The sequence below is a fragment of the Acanthochromis polyacanthus genome, chromosome 8 (genome assembly GCF_021347895.1).
Source record: "Acanthochromis polyacanthus isolate Apoly-LR-REF ecotype Palm Island chromosome 8, KAUST_Apoly_ChrSc, whole genome shotgun sequence".
NCBI lineage: Eukaryota > Metazoa > Chordata > Actinopteri > Pomacentridae > Acanthochromis > Acanthochromis polyacanthus.
This window is the reverse complement of record NC_067120.1, coordinates 1,380,622-1,401,517: the sequence shown is the minus strand read 5'-3', so window position 1 is coordinate 1,401,517 and position 20,896 is coordinate 1,380,622. Positions and strand designations below refer to the sequence as shown.

At 40.5% G+C, this 20,896-nt stretch overlaps 1 protein-coding gene across 1 annotated transcript in view; it reads right to left on the bottom strand.

Annotated features, from left to right (window-relative positions):
* The window catches only part of kcng4a (potassium voltage-gated channel, subfamily G, member 4a), a 35,510-nt gene that overhangs the window by 2,202 nt on the left and 12,412 nt on the right, over nucleotides 1–20,896 (bottom strand). The gene's annotated exons all lie outside the window — the stretch shown is intronic.

Genomic DNA, 20,896 nt, shown 5'->3' with positions numbered 1-20,896 from the left:
CTGCATCTGCAATCATTTCATTTAATATTGAGTATGACACTGAAAACTGTACTGTAGCCAAAGAAAACTCAGTGTTGAAGCCGGGGGGGGACTACCTGATGAATCTATAATTAAGTTTGCAATGCTGTAACCAGAGACCACAGAATGCCAGCGACGTTCGGGGGCACGTAGTGATGACAGACGAAATAATATCTGGCATCGAGAAGGGAGCGGATATCGAGTTAATAGTAATTTCAACTTTAAGACGATGTGATTGAGGCGTCCACCAATGGGAGCGAGGGACGCTATGAGTTGACAAATGATGCCGTCGCTGAGGAAAAAACAGACAGCTTTGGTTTCCACCACAGTAAAATAAAAAAGCCGCTCATCTCTGCAGTTTATAACAAACCTAAAGTGCACTAAGAACTCATACATCACATCTGATGTTTGGAAAAGTTACTGTTTTGATCTATAAACTGTATAATGTGTCAAGCAGACAAAAGTAAATGTGGATTAACTGTCACTGTTGAAGCGTAGGCAGGACAGTTTTATTCTTAAATAACTGGGGTGGAAAATATACAGAAGGGTTACTGAGGCAAACAGAACGTTTTATACGAGCACAGCAGTGCAGTGGATCACTAACTGTTCTAATGTGAACCTCTGACATTTATCTTCTGATCTTGCTGGCTAGATTTAGGGAAAAACACAACTTTTCTTGTGGTTGAGATGAAATTACTCATCCGTTAAGGTTAGGGAACCGTTTGTAATCATGAAACAACTAGCTTGGAAAATCCAAACTGAATCTCCATGTAATCTCCTATCTCCATGTTAGGAGATACAGAAGAATCAGTTTGGCATTGGGCGAATTGAATCGCGTTTCCCTCCCGGTACAGTTTGGTACGACCAATCATAGCACGGGAGGCGGGAGTTAATGCTGCGTCATCTTCAGCGCCTGGATTACCCATAAAACACCTGCGCACCTCCCGTAACCAAACACAAACATTAACAAAGTTATTCCTAACACCGCTAATCATTCGGAAGGAGTCTTTTGTTGCGTAGCCTTTTCAAATATAAGCGTTGTACTTGAGAGTACCCCATGTATTCGCAGATTTTTGTGACAAAAACGGCAGTAATCATTCACCGCGACGCTTTCTCGGCTGCATGCCATTGTTGTTTGGACTACATGGACTTCAAGGTTGATTTGTTTGTGCGTCACGTCCGTGTTACGCTGATTGGTTCTTTCTCGTTCAAGCTGCATTCGTTAGCCCCTCCTTTTTGAAATCGTCTCCTATCATCACAATGCCAGACTGCCTTTATTTGTATTTATATTAATACATAAATAAAGTCAGTCTGGATTTTCCAGGCAATGAAACAACAACAAACACTTGGTAAAGGTTAGAGAACATTTGGGGACATGGTTAAAAAAACAACCAGAGTGGAGTCAGAAAATCAGAGACAGACAGAAATGACGGTCTCAGAGTCGAATCCAATAAGTGGTTGACCCTTCTACCAAAGCTGACCATCTTCATGATTCACCAGCATACAGGTTCTTATCAAGGTGTTGATCCACCTTGTTTCACCAGCTATTGATTGGAATTGATTCTCCAAGTGTCAGGAACTCTACTGAATGGACATAACACCATTTTTACAAAACATATTCCCACATTTGGTGTTTTAATGATGATGATGGACATGTCCATCATAGGGAGGGGGTCCAACAGCCGGCCCTCCACAGGGTCCAATCCGGCCCGCAGGACAACTTTGTAAAGTGTCGTTTGTCTCATTTTTGTCACTTTTTTTTTCGTTTTGATCATAAAGTAAAATACTCCATCATTCAGCTCCAGGTGACTAAATGTTGTGTTCCTTTGTAGACACTCTGTGATCTGGAAGTTTTAATGAGGAAATGATAAACTGAGGCTGAATGTTGATGAAACTGAGCTTATTTTTCTTCAGAAATTTCAGGTTGTTCATGATGTTTTAGAAAAAGATAATTCCTTAAATGTAAACATTTTCAGAATGTATCTTTTTTTTTGCACTAAAACAAAGGAAACATTTAGAGTTGTGGTTATTTTTTGTAGGTTATTATGCTGTGATCAAACTGGGCTGAATGTGGAACCTGGACTAAAATGAGTTTGACACTTCTGGTTGTAGGTGTTCATCCGGGTTGAGAAGGTGATAACAACCGACATGCATCGTTTTTGTACTGATCAAACCAAGAGCAGTGTTCTTATGGAACAGACCAGCATCACCAACACCGTGAAGGGGATCACTGAAAGCAACTTTGGATTGATTCTGAGGCATGAAGTGGGATGGACACACAGCAGAACAAAGTCACCAGATCCCTCAGTGAAGGTTCAGTTATTCATGTTTTTCCTGCACTTCCTGAAGCCAGCAGAGATCTTTGAATGCACACACGTGTTGCTATGAGCTGAAAGAACGAAAGCTGGTGTTTTTCTGGAGATGTCAGTTTCCTCAGGCGCCCTGGTCTCCACATTTGGATTTTCTGCCTGCAGGAACTGAGAAAAATGGAAGCAAGTAGTTAATTCCAGGCTCCAGAGTCCCCAAACAGACGCCACATGCACATCCTTAGACATTAAAAGTATTTCTCATCCTAAAGGATGTTCTTACATCAGAGTTTCTAACTTGCAACAGACAACACGCTGAATATTAGACCACATGACATTATGCTCATTATTAAGACGGACACAGTTTCTGTCGTCTTTCTGTCTCTTCTTTCATCAACCTCTCGCCGTTCCCTCCACTTTTTCTCGCTATTGGCGCTCTGCATTTGTCTCCCTGCACTGCGTCTCATCTGTTTCCCTTCCGTCTCATCCTTCTTTTCTGCTGCTGCCACCCTCTTCTTTCTCCTCCTGCCTCCATCTCCACCTTCTCATCACTCATTCCGTTTCCTCCTCCATCACCCTCTCCGGACTCCCTCCCCTCTCATCCTTCATCCTCCGCTTGGCCCTCACGCTGCCCTCTTTCCGCATTAAATTCCTCATTCGTTCACCGTTCCTCCGAGTGAAACCAACTCCCTCCACGGTCCCTCTTTGCGTGATGCATCCTTCACATACGTGTCCCATTTGTCCCGCCCTCATTCATCACTCGTGTCCTCTCTGCCTTTTCCACTGATTCTCATCCCCACTGTGACTCTTAGCCTCTCACTCCACTGCTGCTGACTGATGTGGATCTGCATAATGTGCAGTGTTGCTGTGCAGCGATGTGACGTTCTGCCTTTAAAATACATCCCACTCTGCAGCCGCTGCATCCACCGCTCACTGATACTGTACTGGCAGAAATTAAAATCTGCATCTGATCTATGAACAAAGACAGCCTTTCAGGGAAGCAGGAAGGAGAGTTTTAGTTCTTCCAAACTGCAGGACAAAAAGTTTTGACGCTCATGAAATCATCTGTCCAAGGATCTGAGAGAAGCAGATGGAAAAAGCACCTTTTTTCTGTTTTATGAACGTTATTTATTTAATCTTAGATTCTACAGCAGGGGAGTCAAACTCATTTTAGTCCAGGTTCCACATTCAGTCCAGTCTGATCTCCAGTAAAACCAGTAAAACCACAGCATAATAACCTATAAATAACCACAACTCCTCATGGTTCCTTTGTTTTAGTGCAAAAATGTTTACATTTATCTTTTTACGAAACATTATGAACAACATTTTCATCAACATTCAGCCTCAGTTTATCATTTCCACATCACAAGTGTCTACAAAGGAACACAACATTTAGTCACAGCTATCTGGAACTGAATGATGTAGGATTTTACTCTATGATAAAAACCACAAAAAAAGACAGAAAGAAACAAAAACAAGACAAAATATGGCAAAAAATGAGACGCAAAATAATAAAAAATGAGAAAAATGATACAAAACTAAAGAAAAACGAGACAAAAATTACAAAAGTGAGAAACAAAATTACAAAAAAGTCCACAGACAACACAAGCAAGACAAAAACACAAAACGGGGGCCGGATTGGACCCTCTGGAGGACCGCTTTTGGCCCGCGGGCCGCATGTTTGGCCCCCCTGCTGTACAGTATTCATGCTTCACATTCATTTTATGTAGCAGTGAGGTAGTAATCCTTTAATGAAGTTGTCTACAGCAGCATTCTGAGGCTTTAACTTTGGAAAAACATCCTGCTGCTCATTGAAGCTTTAGTGATTTTTTACAGAAAGAAAACCTCAAATCCAAAACTCCATGTTCTTCACGGCTACAACAATCCATTCTAGGCGTTTTACATCCTTTTAAACCCAATTTAAACACGCATTTGATCTTTGGAAACTATAGCATCTCCAGCAGTATTTAAATTCCAGCTCTGTGTGTGAATAATGTCTTAGTTTGACGCTCTTAAGTTCAGCAACAAAACTTTCTCAGTAAATCTTATACCGGTATCACAAAACTGAATGTGCAAAGTGCCAAAGTGTTTACTAAGAGGTTGAAAGTACCAAAATGACTACATCAAAATGTAAAGCCTTGCAAATAAAGCAGATGTCTGTCAGTGTGTAATTGCACCAAATGGACTTTAAATTGAAGGAAAGCTATTTATGTCCTTTGACAATAAAAGACCAGAAAATGCTCCATGAATGAGCAACAGTTTAAAGTACCTCTCCAGGCGCTCGTTAGACCGCTAAAAGCTCATGTCTGTGTATCAAAATTACACATTTAGAAGTTTATATTGCATTGAAAATAAACTCTTCCTGCCTTTAAACGGCTCAGATGTAACTCTCCATCGCTGCCTCTTTGAGAATCTGTGGATCTATGAAACCTTTAACTCTATCCAACACTCTGACACTCACAGCGGCTCTCTGATGATTCACATCAAAGTGTGTACAGCTGCTCTGAACACTGGAGGAATTAAGCCATGCATGTTCAAACCAGGAGCTGATTCTAAAGAACAACAATGGGACAGAAAGCCTCACCCTGCAGGTAGACAGGATTGGTTCCTTTAATTTATTACAGAAGACGGTGAGGTAGGAATGCTGAACCACGACACTGACGGCTTATTTCATTCAATAACTGTCCTCTAGCACACGAACGCACCATACAGAAATGTCAATAAAGGAAAAAACTTTCACTAAATGAACAATTGTGGAACTAGATTTGTTGTTTTGGTCGATACTTGACGGTTACATTGAAGAAGACGTCATGAAGCCAAACGTTCTCTTCTGCTTCAAGGAAAACATTTTTGTAGCCTCCTATGGTTTGAAGCTTGAGCCTCATGTCAAGAGTTTGTATTTTTACCATTTGGGAAGATGCTAATATTTACTTCTGTGAAACCATTTCTAGTTTAAGTGACTCCTGACTTCATGTTTGGGATAATGAATGTTGAAAACAAACTTTCCCCCTAAAATGGATCTTTGTTACAGGCTACAACTCTTCACTTGTGAGGTTAATTCTGTCCATCTTTGCACTCATGTGACACTCTGACATTTAACATTTCCTGTCTTGTGTATAAGGCTATGTCAGTTGATTTTTTTTTAGCCACTTGAGGGAAGTGCAAGAACACAAAACCACAACATTTAACATGTCGTTACCTTAGGAAGTTATGGTGAAAGTGTTATCAAAACTGATGCCTGCATGTGTTTCTGATAAACCTGACAAAAGACAGTAAGCTCAACATACTCATAGTTCAACTCTGTAGTGTCCGTTGTCTGTTCGTATAGCTACCTCGTTAGTGCTTTGCCGTGCTTTATGTGCTCGTTAGGCTGTGTGGTGGAACCAAGCAGCAACCATTGGGACCGACAAATTAAGCAGAAAAGCTGCAGCTTCTTCACTGGTCACTTGAGGCTTGGATTAAAAGGAAGTCAATCCCTACAGACCCCCATGTTCAAATGGAAGAAGTTTGCAGCAGAAGTAAACATGATTATAGGGCAACACATTAAAGGGTTTAGGTCTCCATAGATTATTTCACAAAAACTGTACAGGGGGTGACTTTTTACATAACTCACCCATTATAACGGCATTAACCCTGCAAGACCCAAATACAGAAAAAATAAATAAAACCAAAAAATAGATGATAATATTAATAATAAAAATAAAAACAATAATGGATGGTTGGATGGATGGATGGATGGATAGATAGATGGATAGACAGATGGATGGATAGATGGATGGATGGATGGATAGATAGATAGACTCAAATATAGAAAACAATATATTGATGCTATGAAACAGAAGCTTTATAGAGCTGAAGGATGGAAACTAAAGAAGATAACTGTCTGTGGTTCATGACATCTGTACCATTACAAATCCAGTAACATGCTTTTTATGAGCATAAAACATATCAGATATAACAGCTCTAAAAACTCATTCATCCATGCTTCTTTCAGATATCCTTAATATTGATTTCATGATTGTGTTTGGCGTTTTAGACCTGATAGATGTGAGTCCACAGCAGCAGCAGCAGCAACGTCCCACACAGTAAAAAAGGGGAACTATAATGGTTTCATCCCATGATTTCTCCAGAGGTCTGAAGCACGGACTGGGGGATGTTTGTTCCTCAAGCAGAGGACATTTACAAAAGGAAAAGACACGTTTGATAGTTTAAAGATGCTTTACCGCTTCGATAAATCTCTAACTAAATATCAACCTTTACGGCGCTCTTCTTTCTCCTCAATCTCACCTGCATTCCTCATGTTTTTTTCCTCTCTGATGTCCTCCTCTCTGTCTGTCCTGCATTCATCTCTTCCTCCACTGTGGATATGTTCTGTCTCACATACACTTTCTACCTGTCATTCCCACCTCTTCTCTCTCCTGCTGCTTTTAGGCCCATCAGAGCTTTGCAACTCTGTTCTCACCCTCTGCAGGAAAGGCCATTTGTTACTGCGAGAAGCTTTCCCCTTCTGTCTCTCTCTCCCTTTTTAAACACACACACACACTAATCTCCCACAACACCAGCCATCTCCCTGACCTTTTCTCCTCCGTACGACTCTCCGTGGAACTAATGTCAGTGACAGCACATTTCTACTCACCCTGCAGCTGTCTCACATGGGGCTGCACATTATCGTCTGTATTAACACATCTCAATGTCAAATTAAGACAAAGACCGCAGTGAGGGAGAGGAAGAAGCACAGCAGAAAGTACCGCATTATTATCAGGGTCTCTTGTCCAAGCACTGCTTGTTAGCTTAAATTTCTACATCAGGGGAGTCAAACTCATCTTAGTCCAGGTTCCACATTCAGCCCAGTTTGACCTCCAGTGGACCAAACCAGTAAAACCACAGCATAATAACCTATAAATGACCACAACTCCTAATGGTTCCTTTGTTTTAGTGCCAAAAAAGTACATTCTAAAGTACCTTTTTGCAAAAAAAATATGAACAACCTAAAATTTCTTCAGAAAAACAAGTTCAGTTTCAGCCTCAGTTTATCAATTACGACTTCCAGATCACAGAGTGTCTACAAAAAGGTCCACAAAAAGTCAAAATGCTACGAAAATGAGACACAAAATGACAAAAATGAAGCAAACAATATGAAACAAAACAAAAAACAGACAAAAAAATTGCTGAAAAAAAATTACAAAATGATAAAAAAATGGACAAAAAGATGACATAAAAATTACACATGACACAAACGAGACAAAAAACACAAAACAACAAAATTATCCACAAATCAACAAATAAAGCAAAAGATAAACAACAAAATCAGACAAAAAAACCACGAGCAAGACAAAAAGGAAACAAAATGACAAAAATGAGAAAAGAAACGACAAAAGCATGAGGCGAACGACAAAAATCAGACAAAAAACAACAACATAAACAAGGCAAAGTATCACAAAAATGAGACAAACAACGACAAAAGAACAATAAACAATCTGGTTCATTACTTTATGATCAAAACACTTTGAGGGCCGGATTGGACCCTCTGGAGGACCGCGTTTGGCCCGGGGGCCGCATGTTTGACACCCCTGATCTACAACAAAAATATGCAATATCGTGCAAAATGTTTGTGTAGATGAAACTTCAAGCCCCACAACTGAACATAAACTAAAGTATATGAAGACAAATGTGACAAACATACAAGTAGAACAGAAATCTGCAGATCTGTCACACATGAGGCGTCCTGACTCCACAGGACCTGAAAACTTCCCAACAGACGACTTATAGCGGTGTCCAGTTATAATTCTAATAAAATGAACTACTCTGCAGTGGATTCCGCCTTTTCCTAACAGAAATATTACACACACGCTGCAATACAATCTTCCATAATGGGACTGAAATGCCCCAAAAGGATTTTTCTACTCAGCAAAATGCAATTACGCTTAATTCAACTCACACCCTTCAATTTATGAAACAATTAGAAACTAATTATGTGTAATGAGGCTGGATCGAGATCTTTAGAAGAATGACTGCTTTGACAAAGGCGGCTGCAGATGGATAGTTTTTGAGAATTTGACATTAATAATAGTGTGGAGCTTAATATTTCTAAAGCAGGCTGACCTGAAATCCCAAACCTTTGCTGTGACCTTGACATTAGCGCTGATGTGAAGACGGTTTGCCATACTGCAGCCGATAGCGAATGATCCTCTCATTGACGAGCTAATGTTTGCTTTGGACTCTGCAGCACAGTTGAATGGTTTTCTGTCATCTCCCTGATTAAACATCTGGCTTTCGCTGCATAATTACGATAACGTGTTACGTGATGTTTGTGCTCCCGGTGAGGCAGATGGTCAGAAGAATTCATTTAGAGCGTTACGGTATCTTTGGCTGCCTCCCTCTGACAGCTTCACTACAGTATATGTGCTAAATAAATCACTCATTTTATAAATCTCTATTGCCATTGTGAAGAACTGCAGGCAGCGCTGTGCCAACACGGATGGATGTTTTGTTCTCGTTGAAGGTTTCCATCCAGCTGCTGGATGTGTCTCCTGCAGGCCACGCTGTGCTCCGTGGGTTTGAAGTGTAAATGTGTCTCTTTATTGTTGGACAAGAGAAAGCTTCTACAGCTGTGAATTATGAAGGTGGGTTTTTCTACACGGAGCTCCGGGTTACACTGCCTTCAGCTGCTAATTAGGACAACTTCTCCTGTGTGCAGATGCTACACGTATGCATGAATGATACGAAGACGTGTGCATTTCCAACCACAGTGTGATTATTCACTCTACTGCACCTTCCTTCCATTCTTAGGAACGCTCCCTGATCTGATGTTCTTCACATTTCATTCTATACCTCATCTATAGCTGACTCGTCATCTCTTTCTCTTTGGCTCGTCTCCCGCGATGATTCTGAATCCCAGCGGGATCAAGAGCACAAGAAAAGAAAATATTCTGCCCATCCATCAGCTTTATAACACAGCAGACCTTGAACAAACTTTAGACTGCAGAACACTTTCTCTGCACTGACCTCGGCCTCTATTTTCAAGCTAAAGCTCTGAAGAAGACGGATTGAGAGGAGGAGAGAAGGGGTGGATGAAGAACGACAGAGAGAGGAAGATACGGGGAAAGAATGAGGGGGTGTGGTTGAACAGCGCTGAACCTTAACCTGAAATACTGCACATGAAGCACCGTGTGCACCGGTCATGCCTTATTAAAGACCTTGTGTTATATGACACCTCCATCCGTCATGAGGCTGCTCTCCGGTTACCTCATAGCTGCATTTGCGGGCAAAATGCTCACAGGGGGGAAGAAATGCAGCGTGCTTCATGTGCTCTCATTAGTTTGCAAGAATCCTTGATACAGTATGATGATAAAAGAGCTGCAAACGGCCACCCGGTCTCCAGAGAAACACTGTCCAGAGACACTTCGCCGCTCACGCTGAGCACAATAACACGGACAGGGGTGTGAAAGCAGAGCTGCCACGGTTTATCTCCATATGAGGCGAGGCAGAGAGGCCCGCCGCCGAGAAAAAGCAACAGCTTGTTCACCCAAATGGAGAGAAATGAAAGAGGGAAGGTGGGCAGGATGGATAGAAGAGAGGACGGAGGAGAATAGATGAAAGGAGAGTGGGTGGATGAGTGGTGTAGAGGGACGGAGGAGAGGGGGAAGAGATGAGGTGACATCTGAAGCACGGGGATCCCTGAACGCCCCATACGTCTCCATTCTCCATCTGTCACACACACACACACACACACACACACACACACACACACACACACACACACACACACACACACACACACACACACACACGATTAACAAATTTGGTTTTCCAGCTTGTTAGGCTCCTCTGTTCCCAGGAGTGCTTTGTGCAAACGGTGTGCAGTGTTTAAGCCAGGGGTGTCCAACATGAGGCCCGTGGTCCAAAAGTGGTCCTCCAGAGGGTCCAATCCGGCCCTCAAAGTGGAAAAATTACAGAGAAGACATTAACTACAGATTGTAAATTAGTAAAACTATAAATTTAAAATCATTTCTAGACCATGACAAGTTGTTTGGATAATAAAGTAAAATACTAGATTGTTCTTTTGTCATTTTGCATCGCATTTGATAATATTTTGCCTCATTTATGTTGTTTGTTGTCTGACATTGTCTCGTATTTTGTCGTTTTGCGTCTCATTTTTGTTGTTTTGTGTTTGCTTTTTTGTCTCACTTGTGTTTTCGTTTTACTTTTCATTTTGTGATTTGCTTTATTCATTGTTTTGTGTATCATTTGTGTCATTTAGTTTTTTGTCACTTTTTTGTCATTCTGTTTCTCACGTTTGTCATTTTTGGTCTAATTTGTGCAAGTTTTTGTCTCTTTTTTGTTTTGTTTCGGGTCATTTGTCTCATTTTTTTGTCACTTTGTGTCTCATTTTTGTAATATTTTGTCCTGTATTTGTTGTTTTTTTTGTCTTTTTTAAAGTAGAATTCTGTATGGTTCAGGTCCAGGTGACTAAATGTTGTGTTCCTTTGTAGACACTCTGTGATCTGGAAGTTATAATGAGGGAATGATAAACTGAGGCTGAATGTTGATGAATTTTAATTCATTTTTCTTAAGAAATTTCGGGTTGTTTATGATGTTTTGTAATATCTTGTAATATATTTGGTCCCTCAAAATTTGAACATTTTCAGAATGTATTATTTTGCACTAAAACAAAGGAACCATTAGGAGTTGTGGTTATTTATAGGTTATTATGCTGTGGTTTTACTGGTCCGGTCCACTAGAGATGAAACCGGGCTGAATGTGGAAAACTGGACTAAGATGAGTTTGACTCTTCTGGTTTAAAACCTCAGAAGTGGCAGCACAAAAAAGAACCCGACTGCACAGACACACAAACCACACACACATGCACACGCTTACTATACAATCTGAGCAAAACTTCCATTTTCTCTCCAGAACACTACAAAAGTAATTCAGTGATTCTCACTCAGTATTTCAAAGTGTTTAGTGTCTCATCAGGCTGCAGGTACATCAGCAACCTGCTCACAAAACAGACACGCCAACGCACACACCAACACACTCCATCTACTGTTATTATCACAACCCTGTGTAAGCATATCTATCCTCGATCTGTTTGCAAGATACTGAATACATCCCATCAGGAAATTAGATTGAGAAGGAGATACCAAACACTCATTTACTGCCGTGTGCAGGCGTGCTGCTGACTGTGTGGGTTTGACTGCAGTTATGACGGCGTTTAGTGAAGCTGGTCTTTGATTTTTCACCAGCTGTGGGCAGATATGTGGGGAAACAGTGGTGGACACCTGCTGCTGTGTAAATAACCTCAGGGAATGCAGCATCTCTTGTGTTTGGATTAAATTAAGTGCGTGTTTTGTTTCTGCTTTCTTCGCCCGTGTCATTCCCCACCTGTCCAGCAGGTGTCCTCTGGGTGCCCTCTCGTTCCGCGTACCTGAGGTTCACCGTTAATCGGCTCTAATCTGCTTCTTGTCTCTCCAGCTGCTCCACATCACAAATGACTGTCTGAGAGTAAAAATAGAGCTGCTTGTTGGTTGCCAGACAGTCTGATTTAAAAACAGCTGCTTCACATCAGCATTTCAAATGGCACTGTTGCAGATAAATGAGCTCAAAATCTCCAAAATGGTGAACTCCCACCATGCTAATTAGCACTACTGACTTTATGATCAAATGACAAAAATCAGAAAAAAAGACAAAAAACCAACCGAAACCAGACAAAATATTACAAAAAGGAGACACAAAATGAAAAAGTGAGACACAAAACATCAAAAAAATGAGACAAAGGACACAAAACAAAAAAGAGGCAAAAAATTAGACAAAAAAGTTACAAGCGACAAAATAATGGACAAATAACAACAGCGAGACAAAAAATGACACAAATGACACAAACGAGACAAAAAATGAGAAAAGTGAGAAACAAAACAACAAAAAAATAGACAAACAACACAAATGAGACAAAAAAAACACAAAATGACACAAACGATACACAAAACAATGAATAAAGCAAAACACAGGACAAGGAAAAAACAAAACAACAAAAATGAGACACAAAAATATGAGAAATGACAAAAGTCAGACAACAAACAACAAAAATGAGGCAAAATATTATAAAATGAGATGCAAAATGACAAATGAACAATCCAGTATTTTACTTTATGATCAAAACAAGTTGTCATAATGTAGAAATGACTTTAAAGTTATAGTTTTACTAGTTTACAATCTGCAGTGAATGTCTTCTCTGTAATTTTTACACTTTGAGGGCCGGATTGGACCCTCTGGAGGACCACTTTTGGACCACGGGCCTCATGTTTGACACCACTGCGCTAAAGCGTCCAGACCAGTGAAATCTGTCACATTTAGCATCTCCACATAGGAGGAATGATAAGCAGACAGTAGCTGACGGAAAATGATTATTCCTGAATGAATTGCTGGTGACCTTGCGAGCTTCCTACTTCACATTACTGTTACTGACTGACTGAGCAGAATACACATCCTATAGTAAAAGCAGGCGGTCACAGAAAAGCATGCAGGGTTCCAGTAAATGTTTGTGAAGCTCTGACTTTGTTCCTTTCCCAGGATAAAGCAGCTGGTTGCAGATTGAGCTGCTACACAAAGTCCATGTGATTATTCCTGTGGGGCGCCGAGCACAGCGGGCGGACATGACACAGGATTTTTGAAGAATTATAACTTCCTGCTGTGTTTGGGTACTGTTGATGAAAAAGCAAATCAAATCACCTTCAAAGGCTGGCAGTGGCTGCTTCAATGACAGCTTGTTTCATGATGAAGCGTAAAGGCATTTTTTTTTCCAGCACATGTACATGACACGTGATCGCACAAACTTTGGGCTGCACATGTATGTTTGCAAAGCAGTCCACTTGTAACTTCTGAGGACTCATCGGATGAAATGTAAATTATTCATTCATCTGCAAACATGGATAAGATGAACTGGCCTGAACACTAGCATGTTGTAGTCCTGTAAGCTGTTAGCATTTAGCAGTTAGCATGGCATCTTCATTGGCTCCCGAAGCAACCCTGCGAGTGGCTACCAGACAAAGTGGTACTTTTTAATGTGAAAAGCAGGTTTTAATTTAAAGTCTGACTACAGCTGCTGAATTTGTCCACATTTTTACCCTGGAACTCTGAATCGTGGAAACATGTCAAGAAAGGCCCTCATTATACACTAAAACTGAGCTGGATGCTACATGTGAAGCATGATAAAATTGGGCAAAATTAGCTTTAATAATGAGATTTAAAGTCAGATTCTGTAAATCCAAACATTGACTCGCTGAATACATTCCAGCTTTCTACATGAAAATGATTGAATATCATTCAGCTTCAGTCTAATTTGTTTATCCTTTGGCACTGGCACGGTGACCCTGAGAACTCAATACACCGCGACTGAAGAAAACACACGTAAATGGAAAAAACACGACAAACAAACAGGAACATCTTTACCAATCTGACAGCACATGCTGCACGGAGACAAAAGGTGGCAAAGTGAGAAGAAAACAAAACCTAGAACAGAAATGGTGCAGAGTTAACGGTTAGGCTTTTGTTGTGTTTTCTGATGTTGCAGCTTTCTCTTTTTCAACTTCTGCTGTCAAATTAGTGAAGCTCTATTCTTAGTTTGCTTGTTTTGTCTCTTTTCCTGTGTTTTCTTAACTTGTAATGCACTCAGCTTTCAGGGCCGCCGTACATCTGCTCTGAACAAGCATGAAGTCTCCAGATACTCGGTGAGGATCACTCTCCAATCAGACAATGCAGTTCTTCAGCGTCTGCATTTCAAGAGCAAACACATGATAATGCCTCAAAGATGGATCAGTTTCTCCCAGTTCATCACTGAACAGCTCAATGCTACATAAATCCACATAAATATAACCAAACCTGGTTGTATTTATGAGGATATCATCAAACTTTCCATTGAGATTCACCATTTTGTGAGCATCTTGGTGGTAAACCTTGAAATACAGACGGTCCTCGACTTTTGTTAGAGTTGTGTTCCTACGGATCGATGTAAGCTGATTTACGTCGTAAGTCAGAACTCCGCTGAAAAAGTAAACAAAGCCATTACATGCATCACGATATCAATCAGTTCTTTGGAAAAGTCATGAATACCAACGACTTCCATACATTTATGAATCATTTTGCAAGAAGATAACAGAATATGTTGACCTGTTTTTACAACTTGAGCGTTTTATTCTGTCTAATTTCACGTCCATGGAGACGGCTTTCCTTTTCTTCCAAGCATCAGAAGAGTCAGACTTACGCTGGGAGCCATAATGAAGGTAAAAAGTTAGTGAATGCAGCACAATCCAAGGTGGAGTACAACCAGAGAATGGAAACAAAGCCGTCTGATAGAGCCACAGGACGATGTATTCATCCGCTTCGCTCGTCAACTAGTTCCAAGTCACTGGTTCTGACGTAACGACGAAACGCTGTAGGTTGAGGACGTCGTAAACCGAGGACCCCCTGTATATGACTTTTCTTGTAGACTTGTGTGACATTAGTTTGGGTCTGGTTTGTCTGATTTGTGGATAAACTTCAAGTTCAACCTGCTGGTCTTTGAACCATGAAGGATGCTCCTCTCTGGAAATCCAAAACATCAAAGAAAGAAGTATTCTCTTGTTCTTACAGAAGAACCATGAAGGATGCTTGACATTTCTGCCACTGTGGGCCACGTATCTCACATAATTATATAAAACATCAATACAAGAGCATCAAATGATGGAGAAACATCACAGATTCCAAATGTCTAGACAAGCAGAGTTTGAATATAACTTCCAAACTCCTCAGGGTCTAGCACATGGCACCACTCCACTGCACTGTGAAACCCTATCCTGGCTCTGGACGGGACACACACCTCGTACTCTAAACGGCACACACACCTCGTACTCTGGACGGCACACACACCTCGTACTCTGGATGGCACACACACCTCGTACTTAGCTGGTCTCTCAATAATCCCACTTGGCACCCATCCGACAAAGGGAATCCAGCTCACAGCCAGATGGGCCGTAATAGGCATGGAATCTGCTCTGCACTGATATGGTCCGAGAATGTACCCGAGGACAGGAGCAAACAGAGGACGCACGTGCACGCTCATCATTAGCGTATGTGCATCTAGTCTTATGTATTGTAATGCATGGAGCCTGGTGGTTAGCATTCAGTCACACATTTACAGATCCTCTTCTGGTTCGAGGGTGTTAAAGACGGCTATAGAGTTTAAAGTGTGAACTTGTCTTGGCAAGAACTGAGCATACATGTTGCTTTTTCATAGTTTTTTTTTATCACCTCCTCTGTTTTTATTTTATCTCGGTTCTAAAGATGTAATCTGAAGCTGCTCCAATCACGTCCATGTAACTGAGCAGAAGTGTAGATGAACTTAAAGAACCCCCTGGGGTTAATGTATAATTAACTTTTTGTATCATAATTGACATTTTTGCTTTTTTCAGGCCTAAAATCAACATGACCGCCTATAACCAAACACCACATGGCACTTTAGAGAAAGATTATCCTAAATATTATATATACAACTGAGGAAAATTGAAATTGAAAGTTATTTCTAAAGATACTTTGGCAGACCTGTTGACTACTTTATATTAAATAAGTCAGAAAGCCTTGGAGTCTGGCCAGTTTTGTTTTTTTTTCAGAGGAAATGACATCATGTGGAGCAGGTCATGTGATCTGAAATTGACACACTTCCTGGAGAGGTGTTTTTGGAATGGGGAACTTAGTGGAAAGGGATTTAATGTTATTTTTGATATAAAATTTGATATATTTCCAAAAAAAGAAACATCTGTCATGATTATTTCAACCTAATAAAGAGAACACGGTCAAAACTACTTCTGAATCAGCTCATTTTATTATTGTTTATGTCAGGACCCCCCACCCCCCCCACCCCCACCTCTCTCTCTGGTGCAGCTGTTCTACACAGCTGCCGGCCATTACTAATTACTGTCGGTAGAGCACACCTGACAATCATCCACACAATAAAAGCCGGACTCAGACTCCACACCTTGCCAGATCGTTAACTCTGCATCTTGCATTAATCCTGTCTTCCCTGTTTAGGTCACCGACCCAGCTGCCCTGTTTCCTCAGCCCAGCTTGCCCTCTGTAGTCCTGGATTCCCCTCCTGACCAGATCCTTTCTTCCCCCCCAGACTCAATCCCCCCTCCTGCTTCTGGATCCCTGGCCAGACCCTGGAAGTCCCTGTCCTCCGAGACCCAGCCTTGGTAACATCCCGCCTGCTGGAACCAAGCTTCCCTGCCTGCTCTCCGTCGCACCTACCCACTACCAAAGACGCCAGCTGGACCGCAGCCCCCCGCCTCCCCTCCGTCACTCTGCCCAGTTAACGTAGATTCCTTAGTCAGTCTTAGATCACCTCCCCATTCACTCCTTGTTTAATTTACTGTATAATAAATCCACTTTCATTCCCAGCCTGTGTGTTCTCTGCTCAGTTTAGCTCATTAGAAGGTGGTTGGTATTAAATTCAGACGATTATTTAGTTGACATTTTAGTGATATCCACTTATTTTTATTTAGTGATTGTTTCCATAATAAATAATTATGGAATCGGCAATGATGTGATCACAATTAACATAAAAACATTAGTTTTTACTTTTAAGAAAAATGTATGCAGATATATCCCATGGACTTCAAAAATCCCTCAGCTATATATTAACTGCCCTCATGTTTTTGTTTTTATTTTCATTTTTTAAATTTTGTTAGCATGTCCATTTTTTGTGTGTGTGTGTTTGCAGCAATGATTGACCATTTTCACCTTAAAACCTCTGAGGTTTTAGACTAAACAAACTGAAATCCTGTGAAGTTGGTGGGTCTTTCTGCATCATTATTCTTCTTCAGAGTCACATTCTGGTTCAAACATATGTCTGAATCACTAAAATATTACAACTGTGCAGTGAAAAGCTGGTTTACAGTGTTCCAGCTAAATCCTTTTAAAGCAGGAGCTGATGATTTTCAGGGGAAAGAAACTTCTAAATGTGCAACTTTGACACACAGAGATGAGTTTTGAGGAGTTAAATCGAGAGGACTTTAAGAAATACCCCAGTATTATCATCTTTTTCCATCCTCCTCCTCTCCATCCAGAGGCTCTTGGGAAGTCTTATTTATTTTCCTTGACTTATAGTCTCTCCGACTGACTGCCAACCTCAGCGTCACCCCGCCGAGGCTCCAGAGTTTACAGACACTGACACCTATTTATGCTCCCTTCTCGTTCATTTAATGGAGGCTGAAATTATGAAGAGGGGGGCAGATAAAAACATTTTGCAGAAAGAATGCATTCAGTGCCCCTGCTGTTAAACAGTCAAACAGACTTATGATGGATGACGGTGCTTTGTCTGCAGGATTTCAGAGAACACAGAAACTGAATCATTTTAAGCCTCGCCATCTCCTGTTACAGAACGTGACTCATATCTCAGGTGTGGAAGCAAATTATGTAAAATAAAATGACATGCTGGGGAGGACCTCAGTTTTATTATGCTAACACAAAATAAAAGTCATATCAGACTGTGCTGCTCGGAGCTGCAGAGGAAATTCATTCCAGGCAGTCAAAAAATGTTAGATACCAAAATCCAACTCCCCCTCACAGACACAGAAAAAAAATACTTTTGTTGATTCACATAATGGAATTCTGCACAGTTCAGAAGCAGGAGATGTTCATGCGTAATCGGAAATTCTTGTGAGATTTTATCGCAGCCAAAACTCCTCGTCCTGTCCAAACGCTTCTCAGTGGAGCTGGACTTCAGTGTAAAACGCCAGATAAGGACACAAACTCACACAACAGCCTGTTTTTAGTTCCTGGCAGTTGGAGAGCAAACCTATCAAAGCAAAAGCTGAAATCTTCTGGGGTTACTTCTTTTCTGAGTTCTACTGTTTCATTTGCTGCATGTAGAAAAGCCTGAATTTTGACCCTAGTCGTCCTACAGCTGTATATTCTGTTAGATGAGTGGTAGTTCTCTGTGATATTATACCAAAATATGAGCTCATCAGCTGTCAGAAAGGAGGCATGTTTCTTGAAAGAAGCCGTGTGATTGCATTAATAATGAATAACTCAAAAGCCCTGTCTGTGAAACTACTTTTTAACTCTTCTAATGTCTATTGTCTCAGGTACCTGGAACTCATATAGTATTTTACTTTATGATTAAAAAAACAAGAAAAGTCAGACAAAAAAACAGAACAAAATAACAACGACAACAAACTATTACAAAAACAAGACACAAAACGACAAATAATGAGAAAAACGTCACGAAACAAAAGCGAAAAAATAAGACAAAAATCGAGAAACAAAATGACGAAAAATAGACTGACAACTCAAGTGAGACAAAAAACAAGAAACAAAACAATGAATAAAGTAAAAGACAATGACAAAAATAAGACATAAAACACAAGCGAGACAAAAAGGAGACACCAAACGACAAAAATGAGAAACAAAACAACAAAAACGTGAGACAAATGACAAAAGTCAGACAAAAAACAACAAAACCAAGACAAAACATTACAAAAATGACACAAAATGACAAAAGCAAGAAACAAAATGACAAAAAATGAGATAACCGACATGAGAGAAAACAAAAAAGAGACAAGTTACAAAGCAACAAAAAATGGATACAAATGAGACAAAAATGACAAAAGCAAGAAACAAAACAACAAAAACAACACACAAAACAATGAATAAAGCAAAACACAAAATGACAAAAATGAAACAAAAACACAAGCTGGAAAGAAAGGAATACAAAACAACAAAAACGTGAAACAAACCATAAAAGTCAGACAGAAAGAAACAAAAAACAACAAGAACATGAGACGCAAAATGAAAAAAGAGCAATACAGAATTTTACTTTATGATCCAAACAACTTGTCATGGTCTAGAAATTACATTAAATTTATAGTTTTATTAATTTACAATCTGCAGTTAATGTCTTCTCTGTAATTTTTACACTTTTTACACCAGATTAGACCCTCTAGTTTTGGTTCCTGTGCTCAAACATAGAAACAACGGCATAAACGAGATAAAATATGACGATGAAGAAGGTATACTGACAGTACATGTGTATTCCTCACACTCTCCTTCTTACATCATCTCTCCTAAGACAAACTTTTGAAGAGCTCCTCCAGGAGGGCAAAGACAGAGTGAGGCAGGAAGACAAAGACCTTCACCACTGGTTCAGTCTTCCTCCTCTCTTTCTCGTATCTTCTCCTCTTCCTTCTCATCCAGACTCCTCCGTTTCCTCCCCTCCTCTCTAAAACGCCTTATCGTCCTTCAGATGTCACGAGCCACATTATCAGCGTCTCTGTTTATTGTCTCCTCATAGAAAAAGAAATCATACGCTGCCTCCCCTCTCTATAATCAAAGCCCACGGCAGGTTCTGTGGTTCAGTAAGATTATTGACAAGCCTCTGCTCAAAAACAAGCAGATAGTCAATCAAAAAAAAACTCTCAGCCTGATGCTAAAGTCTCACAGTCTGCCGTCTTCCTCCCTCGTTCTGTTCCCATCTCTCCAGATACTCGTGATTGATGCCTCGGGACGTCATTATTGAACAGCAAATCCCACTTCAATTTATGGCATTAAAGACATAAAACGGCCACTTCAATTACTCCCCGGGCCAGAATATGACTGAATTAGGAAAAGGAGAGCAAATCTGATGAGGCTGTCTGAAAATACTCCCGTCACCCGGCGAGGATATTAAAGACATGAATCCAAGAGACACTCGCTGGGAGTAAAACACTTTGATGTATACGCCAGGAAATGAATGAAAATGAATGCAGAGGAAAAAGTCTGCTAAGGAAAGTTTGAGTGAGAAAGTCTTTGGTGGATGTTTGACATTTGAAGAACAACAAGATGTAAACTCAGGCGGTTATCAGCGTGTGCTCAGATCTGCTGCTTTCCAGAGAGAGTTAAATTAAAAACACTGCACACACCCTGTTCCCTCCAATTTGAACACTGTGGCCAGAGATTTGACTAAAGGAGATTAGCGGGGTCAGTGAAAGGTGAGGACAGCCGTCTGGGTAGAAAATGATCTTCTGAACTCAGCAATCCCCCCCCAAATAACTGGGAATGTTCTGGAATGGTCGACTCAAAGCGTGGTATAGATGGGGAAAAATACAGAGAAAATACGTGATTCCAGTACAGGAGGATGTTAATTATTTAGGACCAAAGGCCAGAATAATAAAGGTTTCTGCTCTTGACTTACTGATGTCAGACTAAGACACAGATGAGATTGGAGTTTTTGTTATTGAAAAAAGATCAATTGAGAACCAATCTTGCTTCCTCAGTCTCCACAGAATATTGGTGTCAGACTCATCCTAAATCATCTATCCATTATCTATACACCGTTTAATCCACATCAGGGTCATGGGGGGGCTGCAGTCTATCCCAGCTGACTGATATATGTATGTATATCCAAAATCTTGTAAAATCTTACACCATATGTAGATGAAATAAGAATATAATTAGATCATTAGATCACAACTGATTTTGGACTCTTCAGGTCCATAACAGTCTTGGTATTTGGTGGTATATTTTCAATAATAATATTTAGATTTAGATTCAGTATGTTTAAG